We start from the raw sequence: 21,035 nt of genomic DNA, 5'->3' as shown, positions 1-21,035 counted from the left end.
CTTCAGCCACCCCAAGCCAGTTGAAAATATTAGATTCAATACATCATGCAGGTATTAGATTGTCCACGGGAGCATTTAGAACATCACCTATCCCAAGTCTCCTTGTTGATGCTGGAGAGTTACCTCTAGACCTTTACCGGATGTCTTCTATTCTTCGGTATTGGTTTATATTGCAAAGACACCCTAATTCTTTAGCCTTTCAGACTGCAAGCCTTGTAAGACACGCATCATACTTTGAGTTGCACCCAAAATCTCCTCAACCTTATGGCTTTCGGGTGAAACGATTATTAAGTAGTCTGGATATAATTAGAAGTAAGGTACTTCCATTCAAGGTATCATCAACACCTCCATGGAAATTACCAGAGATATCTTTTTGTAAATATTTTATTGGAGATAAGAAGAATATGTCAGACCTAGAAGCCAAGGTCTTTTTTTAATGAACATGTTAAAGTACATAGAGGATCAACTTTTATCTATACTGATGGCTCCAAATCTGATGCTGGCGTTGGATTTGGAGTACATAGTAATGATTTTAAATGTAGATGTGCACTTCCTCTGACCGCTTCCATATTTACTGCCGAACTGTATGGCATATTAACCGCTATTGAGAAAATAGCATTGGAAAAGGAGGATAATTTTACAATTTTTAGTGATGCTAGGAGTGTCCTTCAAGCTATAGAAGTTTTTAATTCTAATAACCCTCTAGTTTTAAAGATTTTACAATGGCTTTTTATTATCGGACGGAGAGGTATAACAGTTCGATTTTGTTGGAATGAGAAGGCAGATTCACTGGCTAAGAAGGCTGCATCCGAGTTGCTGCCAAGAAGGTATCCCATTCCCTGTAATGATTTCTTACCTGACATCAAGAAATTAATTTGCAATAAATGGCAACAGCAATGGGATAGCCTAGATGGGAATAAAATGCGAGAGGTAACAAATATGTCATATCTTCTTGGAGGTATAATATGATGCCCCGAAAATGGGAGACGTCTCTTTGTCGTCTCCGTATTGGTCACACTCGGTTGACACGAGTTTCAGCTGAAGGGCCAACACCAACCGTATTGTGACGACTGTTTAGTACCTCTAACAGTAAGGCATTTGTTGACCGAATGCCCCAATTATAACAACTTAAGGAATAGATATTTGTTTGAGGCTCAAGGTGAGGATGGCAGGTTCATCCTTGCCAAGATTCTTGGAAAGGATGTGTCCTACTATGCAAGTGGCATTTTTAGATTTATTTCAGAAGCAGGTCTTCTGAAAACTATTTAACTTTTATGACATTCAACTTTTATGATTTGAATTGAATATTCTTTTATTTTTTTTTTTTTTTACTTTTTATTTATTTATTTTTTTTTTTTTTTGTATGCATGAATTAAATGTTACCAGCGTCAATGACCCTAGATGTCAGGATGCCTGAAAACTTTAAATCAATCAATCAACCTTTCCAGAACCTGGATTAGCCCTTCCTCGTCATTCCCTGGAAGGGTTTTGCCAGGGAGCTTTCCGTTCGAGATTTCTCCGTCGGCCAAGGGGTAACTGGTTTACCCCTTCCTCTTCTCCATCTCGTGAAAGGGGCTTACCAGGTCCTTTCCCTCCTCGGTTGCGACCCAAGGTTTTGTACAAGGAAGCTCCAGGGAGATCATGGGTACTTTCCTCCTCTCGCACTCAAGCACCTTGGCGTTTCGTCGCCAAGTTTCGAACTTGCGGGCAAGCTCGATGTTGGACCATCTAGACACAATGACCGAGGGCTTCCTCTCTGGTGTCTCATCCGTGGATGTCGACAAGCTCAGACACTCTTCCATTCTTGGGAAGAGCTTGTTTGTGCCCAAGGACAGAGACATGGACAGCGGTTGTGCGGAGGAAGTCGACTTCCGTTTTCACTCCTCCAAGGTGCTTTTTTCCAGACCCTGCAGGCCTCCAGAGCCTCTTTCTTTCAGCCTCGTCGGCCTAAGTTATCGGACTGGCTACGGCAGCTAAGACAAGGTGTCCAATAGCAGTCCCCTCCTGTCAGGAACAGGTAGCACGGGAGGCTCTCCCGGGGGGGCATAATCCTAGAGGGAGCGGCAGAGTTCACGAACTCTAGGATTGGCAATCCCCCCTTGCAAGTCTCATGCTGGGAGGATGCCTAAGGTTACTCATCCGGATAACAGCTTCCCGATGCCGATTCCTGCATGATCTCCGTGATCAGCCAAGGATATCGCGCCTGCCGTCTCTGTCAGCAAATTCAGTGTCACTGAACCTCTATGCGAGGGGGTCGGCAAGAGTTTTGCCCGTTTGGGCAGAATGATCCATGCCTTAGGAGTAGGTCCTCCATAGGGTCATCGACGGCTTCACACCCCCCCCCCCCCCCCGCTTCTTCATTCGATCCTTTCTCGTAGTAAAGCATCTGAGACAGGAATTCCGTAGTCGACCTCTCAGCTCTGATCAAGTTTGTCGAACAAACTTCGTCCAGCGTGGAACAGCAGAATCGATCAGACTGGGAACGAGGCGGCAGGACTCCTTAGGCCCTGGATTGGAAGGACGGGTACAGTCAGTTTCCATTCCATCCATCTTCCAGGAAGCTCTTGGAATTCAGCCTAGACTTAACAAGACCAGGTTGTCTGTCAACCTTTCGATGGCCCTGAGAGCTCCACTGTGACTATACGCGGAACGGTTTCTAGACCCTCTGCTTCCCGTGACGGAACTCCCGGGAGAGCTTCTCCCACGGCACAGGCTACTCAAACAACCATACTGCAACATCCTTTACGAGCCGGGGAATCGCTTCGGCTTCACGCCTGGAGACACTATGCCTCCTCCTCAAGAAGAGACAACACACTACAGTCGCGGGGCGGAGGTCGCGTCATCTGCGATAGTCATCCGCAGGGGTCTACCAATAGCGAACTTATTGCTTTTTCGGCGGGAGGAAACTCCTTTCCGCTCTTGGCAGTGAAGCCTGTCGCTCAGCCTTTCCCTGGCCTTCAGGCTGAAAGGAATAAACTTTTTCCATCCCACTGGACCTTTCCTCGCTCATGCGAAGCTGCGAACGTCCCTGCCCCCAGTCGGAGTGAGACCTCCAACATGGAGCATGGTTCGGACTTTTTAGTCCCTTAAGAGTTCTTCTCAAGACCCATCACGTCAGGCCTCTGATCGTATTCCGTCTTGGGGCTCCTGCTCACTCTGGACTCGGCCAGTGTGTAAGCAATCTTCTTGGTCTCGTACGACTCCGCCCTTTCTAAGGAATGGGGGAAGGCAACATTCAGGTTTGCTCCTGAGTTGTTGGCTAGACTCAGAATTTTGAGGTCCCGGCCCTTCGGTCCAATTCCTTCAAGATTTCGAGTCATCATTCTGTATCAGATGACCCAAACCTTCTCCTTCTTGCCAGTAAAGGAATCGAGGGGTTATCTTTGGGAACACCTGCAGTTTGTCCTCACGTGCAGCCAGGTTGGGAGCACAAGAAGGACACGGGGAGAGTCACCAGTATACCTCTTCAGCTCGGACTCAAGGACATTCATCTCGACCTGAATCCAGACCCTCCCCCATCACGTCACCCTACAGCACGATGTCGGATACATCGCAACGTCCCTCGCCTTCGAGTAATACTACTCTGTGACGCAGGTGCTACAAGTTGGAGTCTGGAAGCATCTAATGACCTTCGCAGCCCGCTTCCTGCAGGACGTGACCCACATGAGCATCGATACGTTTCTATCACTCTGTGGTGGCTACACAACAGCTGGTCTAACCTCAGTCTCCTTTTTGGACAGGTAGCAGAAGGTTGACGGCATTGTTATCAGGTTTTAGTCTGCATGAACGAAAGAAGTATGCCTGGCCCTTACTTCTTTCTTCATCATCCCCTCTACTGGGAAGCAGCATCCTGGTGTCTGCATAGCTGACCTCAAACCTCTGCAGGTAAACCATGCTTCCTTGTGTTCCGAGTATTGAGTCAATACTGTCGCGTCCCCCATACCCTGACGAGGTGGTATTGGGAACGTCCTAACCCTGAGTTCCTTCTGGAACTCCAGGTCAACTGCCTAGAATGGGTCACACTTCTTCCTTCACACACAAGCTTATGTAGGCCACACGTTTCCTTGCGGAGCAAGGAACTTGTGAGGTGCAGGGACTCCTTTTCTCGAGTGCGACTCACTCGGATTCTGAGTCCCCGGGTAAAGCCAAAGCCAGTATGGCTGGGGACTTTCCACTCTTCCTAAGGGGTAAGTCACCCAATGTAAATAGTGTGGTTTGTATTTCAGTTACGGAACAAATGACAAATTCGGACATAATTTGTATTTTTCCTAACCATACAAACCTTAGCTATTTACATATATTTGCCCCCTAGCCCTGTCCCCAAAGACAAGTCCTACCTCTAAGTGAAGTGAAGCAGTTCACCGGTGTGTGAGGGGGGGGAGGGGTAGCTAGCTACCACTCCCCTACCCCCTGCTAACTAGCGCGGGGGTAATACACCCTCGTTAAATTCTAATGGCTTGCCATTTCAGCTACGCTAAAAGGTAAACCCAATGTAAATAGCTAAGGTTTGTATGGTTAGGAAAAATACAAATTATCTCCGAATTTGTCATATTGTTACTGGAGAGAGGGTGAGCGGGGTGACTGGTCGAACTCCCTCCACTCCGCTAAGTAACAGTGTGTAGTTATACCAAACTTAAAAGTCTTATGACTACATTCAGGTACTGCTGAAACATATTTCCACTGTAAATAGCTGAAGGTTTGCATAGTTAAGAAATGTACGAATTATTCCCGAATTTGTCTATTTTTTTTTTCTTTTGCCTTACGAGAAGGTGAAAAAAAAAAAATTATGGTCCATAATTTTACAAATGTTTGTAAAACTGCTTATGTATTGCACAAAGTTTTATTGTTGTTTCATAAAAGCTGCAGTGAAATTTCCCCAGTCAGTGGTTCTGACCTAAAAAAATTATTTATTTAAGTTTGTAGAAGTCTTCAAGCAATGACAAAATATTAAGACACAAGAATGAATATGATCTGGTCATTGGGTGGACAAGAGAATATTCTATATACTGTTGTTCAGAGTGCAGTGCATTCATGGCTTTCACAAATGTGTGACTCAGAAAGTTGGTTTTAGGTAGTTCGTAAATTGTATCCTGCAGATGGGTGTTTTTGAGAGCAGTGAGTCTATCTGTATGTATATGATATTTTGTTTCAATGCACATTTTTTTTAAATTTTCTGATAGTCAAATCTTTAGCTTGATGCTAAAAACAGCATGCAATCTGTGCAGTTTTGAGTATGGTAATTATTTACCATATGTTTTACTACACATTTTAATGGTAAAGAGGAATTTTGGTGCATTAGACAATTAAAAGGTAATCTGTGGCTCATTTTTATTGAGCTTGAAAGCATTATGCTTTGGTGGCTTGTCATATCCACAATAACAGATGGAAAATGTTTTACAAGTATGATGATATTGTGGTCAAACATTTGTAAGATATTTATTGGGCTAGATTAATTCTTTTGTAATTCTTGTTAATTTACATATTTTTTTTTCTTTTGTACAGTGTCAAATATGTAATTGATTGTTTCATGTTTTAAAGATTTAAAAAAATATGATTTTTGTATTAGCAATTATGTAACACATCTTTTCTCTTTTATACAGGATCTTCAACACAAGGGAGTAATAACAGAAGTCAGATTTTTGGTTTTGCTAAAGTATTTTACATCACCTAGCTACTCAACTGGTGCTGACTAATGTACAGGTATTTTTTTTTCATTACATTCTAAACTTAATAATTTATTTGAGGGGATGATTAACGTAAACTTTGTGGAAACTATTTTCATAAATGAGGACTTTTGTACAGGGTAATTTACTCAGTGTTCAACATGCTGTTCTCATGAATATGATATTACCCTAAAACTCTGAGGAATTTTTTTTTTCTTTTTTTTTATCAAAGTTGTTTCATTGTTACTGTACCATTGCAACTAGATTAATCTTGTATGCTTTAATGTTTACTATTAGACTTTTCATTTATTTTTTTCTATCTATTTTTTACAAGAGATACATTGAGAAAAGACCAATAAAGTGCAAGAACTAATAAGCTAAAATGATAAGGTCTGTTGTAGTGGAGATTAAAGGATCAGCACACACTTGAAATTTATTAATTGAAATGTAAGCGTATACTGAATAATTTTGCTTGTTCTCAAATGAATACAAATCCTCGTCATTTATACTCCTTAATCATTTTACTACACCAGAAAGAAGGAATTTTTGGGATGCTATATTAACATTGTGGTTATCAGTTGTTTACCCATGCTGTGGGCAAGCACTGCCCACAGCACTTCTGTTCATAACCCGGAATGGACGTTCGCTATGATTACTGTCCACGCTGTGTTGTGCCTTTCCTTTTCCTTGTGTGCTTGTGCATACTTGGCCCAGTCTTGAAGGCCACCCTCATAGTACCTATATGAGCTGGGTCATGGTAGACCTCATTCCTTGTCACCGAGTTGCTGTGGTAGGCGCTGCTTGTATTCTTCAACCTGTGATTTTTGCGGGGATTAGTTGCCTCTCAGTATTATTATTATTTTTATTATTATTATTATTATTATTACTAGCTAAGCTACAACCCTAGTTGGAAAAGCAGGATGCTAGAAGCCCAAAGGCTCCAACAGGGTAAAACAGCCCAGTGAGGAATGGAGATTAGGAAATACTGTAAACCATATGAGAAATAATGAATAATTAAAATAGAATATTATAAGAACAGTAACAACATTAATACAGACGTTTCACATATAAACTATAAAAAGAGACCTATTTCGGTAGAAGTAGTATGGTGCTTGTTGTAAGGAGGCTAAGAGAGATTGTTCTACTTCTGATTCCTTCTCTCTTGAGAGGCTTTCTGGCCTTTCGGTTACTTTCTCTGCCCCAGAGCTCATCAACATCGAGAAGGTCCCGAAGTACACCATGCAGGTTGCTTCATGGCTGGATCTGTGGTTGGGTTCAGTGGGCCACGTTGTAAGAACCGAGGATTGGTCCAAGGAGAGTACAAGGAGGTTCATGGAGACCTTTCTCTTGTCAGGGACTTGGAACTGGAGTTCATTTCCCACCAGGTTGTCAACCTGTAGGCAAATGTAATTCTTAACGAGATGCTGTGATTGGAAGGTTTCACAGGCAGGTTCCTATAGTTGAAGTGCCCAGGTTCAGGAACTCTACTCGGGAAGGAACCTCTCTCTTCAAGCCATTGGATGTTGACAGGGTGGCTCAGCATTGGAGAAAATCCAATAAAGATTCTCTCCTTCATAGGGCATTGACAACCAGGCCCTATGGAAAGGCTCCTCCACCTCCCAAGAAACAGTCACAGACCAACAAATCCTCGACCAGTAGGACAGCAGGGTTCCCAAAAAGGTGTCACGGCAGCCTTTTCCTGCCAAATATCCAAAGGGCTCTAAACCCTCTAGAGGAGGGAAAGGGGGTAAGGATAATCCTCTCACCAGCCCATCAGTGGGGGGATACCTAAAACACGGCTGGCAGAGGGGGATGCAGCTCAGGGCAGATCCTTGGACAATCTCCGTGATTTGTGTAGGGTATCGCGTCTCTTTCAGTTAATCTCCCCCTCCACTGACTTGGGATCCAGTTCCATCAAGCTGCTATGCGAAGTGATCCGTAAAGGAACTGGCCCGTCCAGACCTTGTTGGAAATGGATGCCCTCCAAGAGATCCTAGACAGGTCCCTAGGCTTCTTTAGCTGACTCTTTCTTGTGAAAAAGATTTTTTGAGGCTGGAGACCAGTTATCGATCTCTCTATATTGAACAAGTTTGTTCTATAAACTCCTTGTAAGATGGAGATGGAAAACACAGTCATTCAGGCAGTAAGGCCTCAGGACTTCATGTGCATCCTTCATCTCAAAGACGCATACTTCCAGATCAAAATCATTCCGTCTTCAAGTAAGTATCCCTGGATCATACACAAGAACTGGCAATACCAGTTCAAAATTCTGTGCTTCGGCCTTTCGTCAGCACCTCAGGTCTTCATGATAGTGTTCACCCTTGTTTTATCCGGCTCACTGAATCAGAATTTGTCTTCTTCGTTACCTCAATTGGCTGATTCTGGCAGACTCGGTGGCTACCCTTCTTCAACACCAAGACAGGCTACTCAAGTTTTGTCAGGATCTGGGGATCGTGATAAATCTCGAAGTCATCACTGCATCCCTCTCAAAGACTGGGATACCTGGGTATGATAATCAGCACCAATCTTCAGAAAGTCTATCCATGAGATGATAGAGTACACAGGCTAAGGGAGGTGACAAGCCTCATCCTGAGATGAGAACGAGCTTCCAGCCCAACTTTAGTTGTCTCTTGAGGGTCCATATAGGGTTCGATCTCTTCAGTGGCAACTGAAATCCAGGTGGAACCAGTACTGGTTCCCCTGATACTCTTGTTTCCATGGGACAGGAGTAGAGGACGGATCTTCTGTGATGTGTGATAGAGGAGAATTTCTGCTGAGGGACAGACCTTCTCATTTTTCCTCTGGAATTGGGGCTCTCATCCTGCACCACATGGCCTACAGGCTATGGTCCAAGTCCAAAAGGTACCAGCACATAAATTTTCTAGAGATGAGAGCAGCCTTTCTAGCTCATTATTATTATTATTATTGTTATTATTATTATTATTATTATTATTATTATTATTATTATTATTATTATTATTATTATTATTATTACTAGCGGAACCTGTGTAAATTAAACGAAATGATATTTTCAATACTAATTATCTTGTTCCTAATCTATACATGTTTGAATAAAATATGGTAAGCTTTGACTTCTATATTTATTTTTAAAAGTGAGTAATACATGAAACAATTTACAAAACTTCTTTATATACAATATTTCTATTGAAGGTAGTTCCTCTTCTCTGGCCATGAGTAGAATTATTCTGAGGACAAATTTTCACCCTTACACTGTTCATAGACCTTGCTCCTGAGAAGGCTACATAAAATTGTCCATGAATAAGCAAGATTGTGGTAGGTAGATGCCAACCGTATCAAAATTCTGTCCTTGAGCTTTATTAATGGTCATTGAATATGATAGGCGGACGGGAAATTGAGTAATGTCTAGGAAGATTTGAAGCAAAGGGTGATCAGAATTATGAGAAATCTTTTACAATAAGAACGGATTAGTCGTTAAACGAAAAGGCCCGAGATTAATTTTATAATCTAGGTTATAGAAATTAATAGAACTCTATTTTTTGTCTAATATTTAAAAAAAAAGAGTCAGGTGCTAAAGACAAAATTGGGAAAACTATATAAGATGTGCTTTGGTTAAGTAATCAAAGTCCAATGTGAATTTGTAAGAGTATACCATGAAATTATTTCTGTTTTCTTTAAAGCGTGACACACGAGTATACCATGAAATTATTTCCGTTTTCTTTAAAGCGTGACACACAAAATAAATAACACACACTATCATATTAATACTGTATATAGGTATCGTATTAATATATAGATTATTATTATTATTATTATTATTATTATTATTATTATTATTATTATTATTATTATTATTATTAGCTAAGCTACAACCATAATTGGAAAAGCAGGATGCTATGAGCCCAAGGGCTCCAACAGGAAAAAATAGCTCAGTGAGGAAAGGAAATAAACAAACTCAAGAGAAGTAAGGAACAATTAAAATAAGAAATTTTACAAACAGTAACAAAATTGAAATACATCTCATAAATAAACTATAAAACTTTAAAAAAAAGAGGAAGAGAAATAAGATGAAATAGTGCCCAAGTATACCCTTAAGCAAGATAACTCTACCCCAGGATAGTGGAAGACCAAGGTACAGAGGCTAGAGCACTACCTACAGTACTTGGAAGATCACACACTTTTGTTGATGAACAACACCACCACAGTAATGACATGCATAAACAAACAAGGCGGTACCTTTTTGCAGCCCCTATGCCATCTAGTAGTAGAGAGACTACATTGGACAGAAGAACATTTGGTGTCCCTATCTGTGTGCTTCATTCCAGGCAAAAGGAATGTGCTCACAGACAATCTGAGCAAAGCGACTCAGATAGTGGGCTCCGAATGGTCTTTGAATCATCTGATAATCAACTTTGTAGGATTTCCCGACTGTGGACCTGTTCTCTGTCCCTGAACTTCCGGCTCCTGCTTTATTGCTCCCAAGTTCTGGATCCCCAGTCTTTCTGGGAAGATGCATTTCAACAACGGTGGGACAGCATTGATATGTACGCTTTTCCCCAATTCTGTCTGATGAGAAGGGTGCTCAACAAGACCAGAGCACCCAAAAACTTATGTATGATGCTCAGAACTCTGCTATGGCATCACGTGAAATGATTTCCGGACCTTCTGCAGCTCCTGATAGAGCTACCAAGGGAACTCCCCCCACTACCAGATCTACTCAGACAACCACACGAACATCTTTCACAAAGCTATAGCTTCCCTACTTCTTCACACATGGAGACTATCCAGCATCTCCTCTCTCAGAGAGGCTTTTCGCAACGAGTTGCGAGAGAAGTATATCTGTATACCTCTAAAGATCCTCTGCATCAGTCTACCAGGCAAAGTGGATAGTCTTCAGTGGTTTGTGTCATGGAAGGGGTATCTCTCCCATCGATGCCACTATTCCAGTAATAACGAGTTCCTTGTATACCTTAGGGAGGAAAAGCTCCTCTCGGTCTTGGCAGTGAAAAGCAACCGCCCAGCCTTAAGCATGGCCTTTAGACTGAAAAGAGTCGATCTTTCCTCTTCGTTGGACTTATCTTTCCTCATATGAAGCTGTAATATCACTTCCCCCCAGTCGGAAGTTAGATCTCGTCCTTGGAATGTGGTTCGCATCCTTCTGTCCCTGAAAGGTGATCGTTATGAACCATTATGCCAAGCAACAGATTACCATCTTACTTTGAAGACGGTGTTCCTACTCACTTTAGCTTCATCAAACAGAGTTAGTGAACTTCATGGTCTATTCTACGACAAAGTGGATAGTCTTCAGTGGTTTGTGTCATGGAAGGGGTATCTCTCCTCTCGATGCCACTATTCCAGTAATAATGAGTTCCTTGTATACCTTAGGGAGGAAAAGCTCCTCTCGGTCTTGGTAGTGAAAAGCAACCGCCCAACCTTAAGCATGGCCTTTAGACTGAAAGGAGTCGATCTTTCCTCTTCGTTGGAGTTATCTTTCCTCATATGAAGCTGTAATATCACTTCCCCCCAGTCAGAAGTTAGATCTCGTCCTTGGAATGTGGTTCGCATCCTTCTGTCCCTGAAAGGTGATCCTTATGAACCATTATGCCAAGCAACAGATTACCATCTCACTTTGAAGACGGTGTTCCTACTCACTTTAGCTTCATCAAAGAGAGTTAGTGAACTTCATGGTCTATTCTACGACGTCGTCCACTCAAGGGGATAGGGGAAGGTGACACTCGAGTTCGTCCCGGGTTTTATTGCAAAGACTCAAAATCCAGCGGTCACGAATTCTAGATCCAGGGCTTTTCGGATTGCAAGTCTTCGTTCTGTAACCGATAATCCAGATCAACTATGTGCCCAGTGAGGAGTATGAGATATTATCTTGAACACACTGTAGCAGCTCATCCTTGCATTCCAGCGCTTTTAGTTAGCACAGGGAGGATCAAGAGAAGGGTCGTAAAGAATACCATCTTTGCCTGGATTTGCAAAGTCATCGACCATGCACTGAATCCTGACCCTCCTCCTAGTTGACGACCTAGAACTCATGACATCAAGGGCATTAGCATGCTCCTCAAGTTCAAACGCATTTACTCTGTGGTAAGCTGATGTGTGGAAGCGTCAGACAACCTTCACTGCCCACTACCTGCAAGACATGACTCACAGGAACATGGAGACGTTTTCTATTGGTCCTGTGGTGACTGCACAACAGGTGGTTTAGATATACCTCAGACTCCTTTGATGGACAAGTAGCTGATGGTTGAGGGCATTGGTTACCAAGGATTACAGTAGTCTGTAAGAATGTTAAGAATGACTGTCTCCTTTCTTTTCTTTCATCTTCGCCACTCTTGGGAACAGCGCCATGGGTCCTCTGCTCAGTGGTCTTGTCTATCTGAAAGTAATAGCCATTTCCCTTGTGTGACCTTGTACATGTCCCCGATACTCCTTGCAAGGTGGCCATTTGGAACATCTATGTTTGAATTAAAATTCCTATTTTTAAACTGAATATTCTTACCTAGACAGCCACATTGCTTGTTCCTCATAACCACACAGGTTGCTCAAGCTGCTACGGGCACATTACACAATGTCTCCTTTTAGTGAGGTGTCAAGGGTTTTTCCATTGGTCTAACTTTGAACAGGTAAAAATCTGGGCCAATGACCAATACAGAGGTCAGAGCCACCTAACGGGTGAGTCATCACTATTAAATAGCGTTAGGTTTGTTTAGTGACGGAACAGATGACAAATTTGGAAGTAATTTGTATTTTTCCTAGCATACAAACCTTTAGCTATTTATACAAAGTGTCTCACCATCACCTGCCTGCAATCAAAAGTGGTGAAATATCACTGATATGTGAGTGAGAGGGGTTAACCGGTTACCCTTGATACCCTTCCACCCTCCCACTAACTAGGGATTGGGTGGTTGCCACCTCGCATTAAAGTGTTAATGGCTAGTCTTCTGGCTTCGCCAAAAGATAACCCCTATTAAATAGCTGAAGGTTCGTACTTTAGGAAAAATACAAATTACTCTACTTCCAAATTTGTCAAACTTTGATACCAATTGTCATAGTCGTGTCCCCTGATCTGGCGACTGGCCCCAGAGGTTGTTCCGGAGAACACTGTTGTATCCCCATTGGAGGTTCCAGCTTCCAGTACAGAAGCTTCTTATCGATACTTGGTGGTTTATCAAATGGTTGCCTTTTCTTTATGGTTCTTCCTCACAAGTATTCATTTTCAAAATCATCCTTACAGTCCATCCTCCAGTTGAAGTGGCTATCCTGCAGGTTACTTAACCATGCATGATGTGTCAGCTATGTTCAGACCCTGAACAGGACAGCCTCTTAAACCTCTCTGAGATGAGGGCAAAATTCCTGTGAACAAGAGGTACCACCCTCCTTCAAGGGGAACTCGGTTTGAGATGTGGCTCGTTTCTCGTACAACGCCTGATGTCGACCTTCAACTTGGGCTAGAATTCGGAGATGGGAAACAGAAAGTACGTCCAAGATAATCGCTTCTAAGGGGTGGAATTCTCCCTTCTGTTGTGGGGAGAATTACCAACTACGGCAACAGATGTTCATCATGTCTTTCCCGTCTGCGGAAAAGACTTCCTTCTCCCCTTCGGATGTCAGGATGCCAGAGAACTTCAAATCAATCAATTAATCTCCCCTTCGGAGGATTCTTCCAACGAAGAGAGGGGTTCATCCACTCCCTGCCTAGGGAGTAGCTCCTCCACCAGCCACTATGCAGCAATCTCTCTGCTTGCTGGCAGGATTGTTGACATCGGTAGCAAATGCTGGCAGCTTTTTCTATCCTTGAGAGAATCTTCCTTTTCCTGGTTGGTCTTCCCTTCGGGGGATTCCTCCCATTGGAATTGGGTTCTCCCATTCCCTGCCATTGCCCTTCAGAGCAGGCCTTGTTGTCAGCAGTCTTGTCATGTTAGAAGACTCATTTCGCCTACTGACGTAGATCCTGAAAGATCCTACCAGAATTAGATTCATCCATTCCCCGCCTTTGATTTTCAGGAACAGGTCATCAAACTCTTCTTGCCCAGCAGACTCATCCCGTCAGCAAGATTTGTCTTGCCTAACAGACTCGTCCCGTCAGCAAGATTCGTCTTGCCCAACAAACTTCATGCTTAGTCGACTTATCTACAACTCTTGACGGAGATCCTGAGAGAACCCTTCGGCGACTAAACAACCACGTGTGAACATCTTTCACAAAGCAGTAGCTTTGCTGCAACATCATGCCTGGAGACTATCTAACTCCTCTCTCAGAGAGTTTCTCCTTCAGCAGGTAGCAAATGGATAGATCTTTGGCTTGGGCCAATCCAGGCTAAGTGGACTGTAAGTTAGTATCATAGAAGGGGTATCCCTCCCCTCGATACCACTATGCCAGCATTAGGGGTGTTCTTCGGTTACCTTTGGGAGGAAAGGTTACCGCTAGTCCTTGAGCCTCATCTTCAGACCAGAAGAAATTAACCTTCTCCACATCGACATTGCCCCTCATACAGAGTTTCGAGCCAACAGACCCTTAGTTGGAAAGGAAACCTCGTTCCAGGACTCCAAGCTACAGAGGTCTCCTGCCCTTGATAACAGGGTTTCCGCTTGTGTTGGCTTCTGCCAAGAGAGTCGGCGAACCCCATAGGACACCCTTAATGTCTCTCATTCACGACAATGGCCCAAGTAATGCTCAGCCTGGTTTCTAGCAGCTCAGATCCCAGAATCTGAACCCTTTGGTCTGGGAGGCCTTTGCAACATCACCAATGATCCTGATCAATAGTTACTGTGAGAAATAGAAACTGGAGGCTCTTTTTTCTTTTTTTCAAGGAAACAATAAGAGCTCGCCCCTAGTGTCAACACACTTTCATCTGCACGGGGAAGGTCAAGAGTAGGATCACGAAGAACATCTCTGCCTGGATTCATAAGGTCATGGACCTAGCACTGAATCCAGATCCTCTTCTGACACTTCGACCCAGAGCACACGACATCAGGGGCATTGCTACGTCCATGGCTTTCAAATGAAACTACTCTGTGGTGCAGGTTCTTCAAGCTGGCGTTTAGAAGTGTCAAACAACTTTCACCGCCCAGTATCTGCAAGACGTAACCCACAGGAGACTCGATACGTTTTCTATCGGTCCTTTGGTGGCTGCTCAACAACTGGTTCAACACCTGAAGCTCCTTTTATGGACAAGTAGCAGGAGGTGGATGGCATTGATTACCTAGTTTTAGTCTGATTTGATGAATAAGAATGAATGGTTTTCTTTTCTTCATCCTCCCTTCTTGGGGAAATTGGTGTTTAGGGTCCTTTGCACAGCTGACCTCAACCAACTGCAGGTAAGCCATTCATAATGTTCTGAGTGGAACCTGAAAAACCTATTTTTAGAGGAGGAAACGTCTCAGATGCTTGCCAAGGTCGCCATAGAGGAGGTTTTAGACAGGTCTTCAAGGGTTTTTGGCACTGTTTTTTGGTAAAGAAGTTGAGAAGGGTGCTGGAGCCTGTCATAGACCTTTCGTACTTGAACCAGTTTGTACTCCAAACCGGGTTCAAGATGAGACTTGGGCACAGTCCTTCAGACCATCAGAAAGAATGACTTCATGGTGATCATAGACCTGAAAGATGCCTACTCTCAGGTTCCATCCATCACAGATCCAGAAAATTCTGAGATTCCTTTTCAGTGACAAGATCTACCACTTCAAGGTGCTGTGCTTCAGACTGGCCACAGCACCTCAAGTCATTATTCGTCTATTTTCCCTGGTCTCGGCTTAGGCTTACACCAGACTCCTGAATATCTGAACTTTTATTCCACAGGTATCTCCTTCTCTACTTTTGCTGTGACTTGAAGATCCAATCGATGTCCAAGCTCGAACCTCAGCATCGTCTTCGTTACCTAGGCACGAATTTAGACTTATGCCAAGCCAGAGCATATCCAATGTCAGAGTACTAAAACTAGTGGCAGTTCCCTGTCTTAAAAGGCAAGCTTTCCCAGTTCACTTCTGGCAGACACACATATGCCATCTCACCTCCCTAGAGAAGTTAGTTCCCTTCGGGAGGATGCACTTTCGCTTACTACAATGAACAGTAAAACACCGGTAGTCACAAGTTTCATACCCACCTGCAGCTCTACTGAAAGTCCCTTGAGAACTGAGAATAGATCTCCAGTGGTGGTTGAGAGAGAACTTGTTAGCAAGACCTGTACTTCAAGCTGCTCCTCCAGAGTTTCTTCTCTTCACAGATGCTTCATGCCAAGGCTGGGGAGCTCATTTATGTTAAAAACAAATTTCAGGGATATGTTCACAAGAAGACAGGATCTTCCATATGAACTACCTATTAGTGAAAGCGGTATACGTAGCATTCCTCCATTTTTCAGAAACAATAAAAAGCCTCTTAGATGAGTTAATAAGAGACAAATTGACAAAGTAACCTACGTCTACAAACAATGAGGCTCAGTTTCCCACCTGCTATACTGTATTGCAGTGGGTGTGCATTACTAGGTGTAAATAATCTTGGTTTTCCTTTCTGCCTGTTTTATCCTGGGAAAGGTGAACATGATGGCAGACAATCTAGGCAGACTGGGGATGACAGTTGGATTAGAATGGTCTTTGCTTCCTCAATAGTTGGCGAGTATTTTCGATTTTGAGGTTTCCTCACATTGGACATGTTCACCACCTAGCTAAACAACAAACTCCCGATGTATTGTTCTCCAGTCCCAGATTCAGCAGTGGCAATGGAGGACATTTGAACACCAGTGGGACAGGATGGGCTTTTATGCCTCCGCCCCATTGTGCCTTATTCGTCATGTACTGAACAAAGTAAGGGATTCGGAAAATGTGACAGTAACGTCTCATGTGAAAAAGCTTCATTACATAGACCACTGCCTGTCTCTTCACAGATGAAGTTTATCCAACTCCTATGCTGAGAGTGTTTTCGAGACCAGCTGTGAAGCAACTTTTGGGATACCTCCCTAAGTCCTCTGCAGCGTTTTATCAAGCAAAGTGGTCCCTTTTCTGTGATTGGTGTTGTAGGAGGAGTATTGCTTCACTCTAGGCCACTACAGGAATTCCCCTAATCTCAGATTTTCTAGTGCTCCTACAACAGGAGAAGTCTCTCTGTCACGTTGGTTAAAAAGCTATTGTTCAGCCTTAAGCTATGTTTTTATATTGAAGGGAATTTCTTCTCTTCAAGGAAACATTCAGGTCTGATTAAAAGCTTTTGAGCAGTCCTGCCCACCTCAGGAACTAAAACCCCCAGCTTGGAGTCTATTAAAGTTCTAAGGTCCCTCAAGATGACACCTTATGTCTAGGATATCATAATTATATAACTGAGTTAGGGATAAGCAGATGGCCGTTGGACTTTCTCCCAGCTCAGGAAAATTCAACTTAGAAAAGATGAGGGTTTGTATTCGTGTAGGAACAAACTACTAATTTTCAAAACTATTGTATTTTTCCTAGCTATACAAACCCGAGTCGTATATTTTTATGTCCTGCCTCGTCTAACCCCTAAAGTCTTGACTATAAGAGTGACCAGCTTTGCTGAGGCTACAGCACTTGCCCATAGCATGGGTGAACAGCTGATAACCAGATATTGTTACCTTTATAAATGATTCGGATTTGTTTAGCTATGAAATATACAGTTGTTCCGTAACTTACATACAAACCACGCTATTTAATAGGGATATTACTTTCAGCGTAGCTGAAATGACGAGCCAATAGAATTTTAACGAGGGTTTACTACCCCACCGCTAGTTAGTGGGGGATAGGGGAGGGTAGCTTGGTACCCCTCCCCTCACACCTGTGCTTGAGCTCACTTTGCTCTCGGTTCAGGTGGTAGTCGGACGTGTCCGCTCTCACCCTTGCCTCTCTGACAGCCATTAATGTCTTTTTGCTTTCTCTCCTACAATTTTGAGTGTGAAGTTGGTCTCTGCGAATATGCGCACCTGTCCTGGATTTCCCGACCGCCTTTGTGGAACATTCATGTGGGCTGTCTAGACGGACCCTCATACCCTTTGCCCTTACTGTAGAGGCCAACGGTGTGATAGTGGTAATAAGTGTGGTGAGTGTAGGGAGTGGTCTACCTCACAGTGGGAGAGGTTTTCTCGGCAACGTAAGAAGAAGTCCAGGAGGGATATTTCTCCTTCAAAGTTTTCTTTGAAAGGAGAAAATCCCAAGGACTCTTCTCCCGTTGCCCAAACCTCATCCAAAGCTCCCACTCGATGGGTCTCTTGCGAGAGATCGATGAGTGGTAGTGTAGACCGTGGTTCTGTTTCCCGATCTCGGGGTTCGAGAGATGGTGTTGCCTCCCCTAGCGAGGCAGCTCCACCTCTTCCCCCGGGAGAGGATTTAAATTTAATTTAAATGTAACAAATTTATTCCAGCTTTGGTCTTCCTTGGGGTTCAAGGGTTCGCCCTCCAAGGAAGGACTTATTGACATCATACGATTGGGTGCCGCCGTCAAACAATCGCCGACTCTGGCAGAGGTTGATCCTCTGTCTATTGTCGACGTTGTGGTGTCAGAGGTATCCAATGCGGTATCCTCTGCCTCTTCTCATCCCGCAGTAGCTGAAGGCTTAGTTTCTCCCGTTCCTGCTCAACCTACGAGGGAGAAACTAAGCCCAACAGTCTCTCCTGCCGGTGATTCTTCCCCTCGGGGGAGTTCACTCACAGAGACTCCTCTTCGGAGGACTGCTGAAGGTCAGCTAGCTGATCTAACGACCCCCAGAGGGCATATACGTCGCAAGGCTCGCCCTTCTCTTCACCGGAGAGGCCTTCCTTCACCTTATAAGATGGTGAGGATGCGCCTCCTCGGTTCATCATCGTCGTTGCAGTCCGCCGCAGAGGAGCCTCGCCATCGATCACCGACTGTTCCGGCTACAACCATGGACCTCTCTGCTGATCGTTTGCGATCCCCTTCGGTGGAAGGTCGTCCTTTCAAAGGATACGTCGACCTCCCTCCCGCCAGACCTGCTGACCTGCCGTCACCGTTCATGGAAGCTGATGTGCTTTTTGTGCCAACTAAACCTGTCTTTCATAGTCAGGTATCGGTCCTTTCGGGGCAACAAGAGCATATGCACCATCACGCGCACACGTCGTTTACGCCATGCTAAGCATACGCGCCAACGATCACCTGACCTCACTGATAGCGCACAGGCGCTCACCTGCTGAGGTTCCTGAGATAGCGCACAGGTGCTCACCTGCTACTGTTACTGGCGCGCTCACCTGCTACTGTTCCTGGCGCGCTCACCTGCTAGCCAGCGCGCTACTGCGCACCTTCAACCTACTGCGTGCGCTGTGCGCCAACGTTCTCGTACGCGTCAACGCTCGCCAACGCGCCAGTGCGCTCCTGCGCGTCAGCGCTCTCCTGCACGCCAGTGCTCTCCAACGCGCCAATGATCTCCTGCGCGCCCACGGCCATCCCCTACAGCAGCTACACACCGCCAGCCTGACGTGTGCCTACAAGAGGCGCGCCAACGAACGCAGATTCTGACTGCGTGCCCGCGCGCAAGGGATATCTCTCCTGCGCGCGCGCGCCCTACAACATCTTCTCGGGGGCGCAATCTCTCACCCGCACGCCCACGGGTCCTTCATCCTGATACTGCGTGCCCGCGTGCACGCAAACATTCACCGTCGTTGTTGGAGTCCTGCATCCTTCCCAGGAGGGAGTCAAAGGACTCTAAAACAGTACTGAAATCATCGTCAAGACTTAGAATGGAGCCAGCCAGTCACTCGGAGAACGCCCTACAACATCTTCTCGGGGGCGCGATCTCTCACCCGCATGCCCACGGGACCTTCATCCTGATACTGCGTGCCCGCGTGCGCGCAAACATTCACCGTCGTTGTTGGAGTCCTGCATCCTTCCCAGGAGGGAGTCAAAGGACTCTAAAACAGTACTGAAATCATCGTCAAGACTTAGAATGGAGCCAGCCAGTCACTCGGAGAACGTCCGCGATTCTCCCCAAGAAGAGCCTTTAGGGACAGGAGACTTTGCTGCGAGTCCATCCGGAGGAGAGCTACAGGAGTCAGAACATGCATTTTGGTAATTTCTGACCCTTATGAGGACTCTCAATGGGTTTGCTGACCCAGAGATTCCCCCTCGAGAAGGCAAAGACACGGTCTTGGACTGAGTATTTGGGACTCAAAAACCCTCTAAGGCCAGTGCGGCTCTTCCCTGGTCTCAAGGGGTCAAGAGTACCAGGGACAAGATCGCGGTCCAGCTCTCTGAGCTAGCCACCTCCCAGCCAATCCAGTGCCGGCAAGAAGCTTCTCCCACCTCCTCGCGTTCAGCAGAGGAGGTACTTCGAGATCTTAGAGGAGCCTTGTTTAGCTCTTCCCCTTCACCATTCTTTGGAGGAGCTTACCAGGGGAGTCCCTCTTGAGAGACTCTCCAACCGGCAGGTCTCATTCTCGGCGACTGAGATCCTTAATCAGGAGAAGGTTGCGAAGTGTGCTATGCAGGCCACTTCGTGGCTTGACATCTGGTTAGGGACCTTAGGTATCCTGATACGTTCGGAGGATTTCTCCAAAGAACGTACCAGGAAAGCTATGGAGACCTTCCTACTGTCAGGCACTCTCACGATCGAGTTTCTGGCCCACCAAGTCTCAAACTTGTGGGCGAACACCATCCAGAAACGTCGGGATGCGGTGGCTGAGAGGTTCCATCAAAAGATCCCTAGCACCGAGATAAGCAGGCTCAGACATTCTTCCATGGAGGGAACGAATCTGTTTGAGCCTAAAGACGTGGAGCATGCTGCTGAGAGGTGGAGGAAGTCCCACCAAAACTCCTCCTACATAGGGCTTTGACATCCAAGCCCTATAAGCCTCCAACACCCCATCAGCCCTGTCCTACCAAGACCACAAAACCGTCAACAGCAGTGAAGACAGTGGTGTCTAAGCCCTTTCCTGTCAAGGACAGGAAAGGCAAGAAGTCCTCCAGGGGAGGGGAAAAATCCTAGAGGGAGCAGCCAAGGCCACAAACGCTAGGATTGGCAGTCCCCTTGTATGTCCACCAGTTGGGGAATGCCTACAAAGTTGCGCAGATAGGTGGCAGCAACTCGGGGCCGATTCTTGGACGATTTCCGTAATCAATCAGGGATATCCCCTGACGACGAATCCAGTGTCATTGAGCTCCCTTGCCATGGAATCAGCAAGGGGGCAGGCCCTTCGGGCAGAAGTCCAGACCTTGTTGAAGTAGGGCACTCTCCTAGAGGTCCTCAGCGGGTCCCCAGGCTTCTTCAGTCAACTCTTTCTTGTAAAGAAGGCGTCTGGAGGTTGGAGACCAGTCATCGACCTCTTGTCTCTGAACAAATTTATCAAATAAACTCCGTTCAGTATGGAGACCGCAGACACGGTCAGACTCACAGTGAGACCGCAAGACATCCTGTGTACACTGGATCTGAAGGACGCTTA

The 21,035-nt window shown here is 45.0% G+C and overlaps 2 long non-coding RNA genes across 2 annotated transcripts in view; both read left to right on the top strand.

Annotated features, from left to right (window-relative positions):
- The window catches only part of LOC137650015 (uncharacterized), a 406,947-nt gene that overhangs the window by 335,273 nt on the left and 50,639 nt on the right, over positions 1 to 21,035 (top strand). The window lies entirely within an intron of this gene.
- The window catches only part of LOC137650010 (uncharacterized), a 192,568-nt gene that overhangs the window by 133,475 nt on the left and 38,058 nt on the right, over positions 1 to 21,035 (top strand). Inside the window, exon 3 of the long non-coding RNA XR_011045898.1 lies at positions 5,601 to 5,700. This is a non-coding gene — a long non-coding RNA (uncharacterized lncRNA). The remainder of the gene's footprint in view (positions 1 to 5,600; positions 5,701 to 21,035) is intronic.

Source organism: Palaemon carinicauda, chromosome 11, assembly GCF_036898095.1.
Source record: "Palaemon carinicauda isolate YSFRI2023 chromosome 11, ASM3689809v2, whole genome shotgun sequence".
NCBI classification, from domain to species: Eukaryota; Metazoa; Arthropoda; class Malacostraca; order Decapoda; family Palaemonidae; genus Palaemon; species Palaemon carinicauda.
This window is presented reverse-complemented; position numbering and strand designations above follow the sequence as displayed.